Consider the following 2,376-nt stretch of genomic DNA (forward strand, 5'->3'; position numbering starts at 1 on the left):
TTGTCGTCATTTTAAGAGTAATTTTACTTGTTGAGACTGTTTAAATCTAATCTACATATGACAGATGTTTGTTTTAAGTCATACTCTTTTGCTTGTCTGCACAGACATAAATTTGAGAACACTGTGTACATTGTCTATAATTTTCATCACATTCAGTATGAGTATGACACTTCTGCTGAATAAGTACACCCTTTAAGAAATCCTTTTGTGAATGCATCGTTATAATCATCTGCATCTAGTAGTACCATACTTCCCCTTCTTGCCCCCTTTTAGGTGACAAGTTATATTCAATTTGTTGAATGTCCACTGATTTTATGTATATTTAAGTATAGACCCTGAATCTCGGTGACTGAAATATTTTCATCTTGCCAATCTGATTTAGGTGCTAAATGATCAATTAACTTTAAAGTAGTAAAGCAGATTGGACAAATGTTCATGTGTTATCAGAGTTCTGTATTTTGAGGAGCTTTAACCTTTATCTTCCTCTTTTGTAATAAGTTTTACTTTATGCATCATATTTATTATAGTGTGTAACTTAACTCTTTTAGAACTTATGTTGTGATTAAATGTACCCTTAGGTATGAGCAAATATTGACAATACCATCAAACATTCTAGAAATTTGAGAGCACTTTCTCAACTGTTGTATGGTAGCCACTATTGCATAATTGAATTGTATATGGTAAACGTCATGATTGTTTGAAATCATCTGGACTGATATAGTAGCAACTTAACTATATGACAATCAAAGTGTTGGTATTAGCCTCTTGTCATGTGTAACTATTACAACCATTTGCAGAACAACCTTACCTAGTGCCTTTTGAAGTGTACTTCCTTGAAGTATCACAGCCATATATCTTTTAGATATTTTCACTCGTAGTGAGCTGCATGCCATATTTTTATCTTGCTGTCTTTCTTCACATGTTAATGTAGTGTCATCAATGTTCCAAATACATAATGTCTAATTCTATATTTTTGAAAACTGTACAGTACAGTACTTATATACATTCATATTTTTGGATTGTGATTGTTGCCATTGTGAGATATAGGAGAGCCATTGCAAGAACCCATCTTTTATGTATTGAGATAAACTTTTAAATAATTTCAAATGTGATACAACAAGCTAAGCATTTTTTTTTTTTCCCACTTTTGAACTACGCTATGTGTTTCTTTGTATTCTTTGCTTTGCATACACGGTTGTATGTAAGGTCTGTCTGTTCCAGGCTTAGATTTTGTAAACATGCCCTTCCCAGCCAGAAAATTTGCATTGATATTTGTCAAATTGACATGGTCACGTTGAAAAACTCACAGTTTCGACATATTTTTATCTGCTTTGACCCACTATGTTAAGACAACAACAACATGTCATTTCTGGCTGGGCTTGTTTAAGGCTTGAATTATCAAACATATGAATGTTACATCCAAAACTTGTTTCCAAGTAATATTTCTGTTATTTGAGCATTTTTGGCAAGAAAGAAGTATTATTTTACTGGTAAGCCATAATTTGTGTACCCCTGGACTGGCTGGTATGTGTATGCAGTGTTCGTAAGGACTTTGTAGTTGAACCAACATTGTAAATTCTGTTGAATGTGCCGTTTTGTATTCTTAAATTGTCCTAAAAAATGGTAATTTGCATTTTTTTGTGATACCTATGAAGAAATATGTTCATGTCACTCTTATGAAGGGTATTATCATGGGAAGTTTTAAATGGAACTTTCAAAGCATTAAATTTTGACATTTTGTTTAACTTGCCAGGCAGCACTCTCTTTAAAGCGACTTTAAAGCTTGAGTAGAGATACCGTACATTTCTGTAAATTAAAATAGTGCATATGTAACATACCAGAATGTATGTATTTAAACTTTCTATGTGTTTCTGGTAGCTCTCCCTCCCTATAATATCTGTTACGAGCTTGACATTAAAAGGTTAAGAGATAATGTGCAAACTACTTGGAGCTGATTCACTCTAGTCCCCATCTTCTGACATTTCAATGTATCTCTCTGTAATGTCAATTGTGTACCGAGTATAGATGTATATAACCATATCATATCATGTAGTTTCTCTTTAAGAGCGAATAGGCTCTGAGTGTTTCAAGGCTGCCACATCAAGCATTTCTTTTTATATTTGTAAAGACTTAAGTCTCTCTACAAAGTAAATAAATTATGTAGTTACTGTTTTATAAACATTTGTTTTTCATTGAAACCCTATGTTCCGGAGTATGCCCCCACTTTCAGATATGCTCATCTCACCCCCATACATGCGCAAGGGGCGGCGGGAGGCGTCCGTGTTTGTATCTACACGATTGTAGCTACAGCCGACAGTGCCCGAGTCAGCTTAAACCGAACCGTCTACAGACGAATTCATTACTTCCGCCAATGCT

This window comes from Frankliniella occidentalis, unplaced genomic scaffold (genome assembly GCF_000697945.3).
Source record: "Frankliniella occidentalis isolate FOCC.00 unplaced genomic scaffold, Focc_3.1 Scaffold202, whole genome shotgun sequence".
Taxonomy (NCBI): Eukaryota; Metazoa; Arthropoda; class Insecta; order Thysanoptera; family Thripidae; genus Frankliniella; species Frankliniella occidentalis.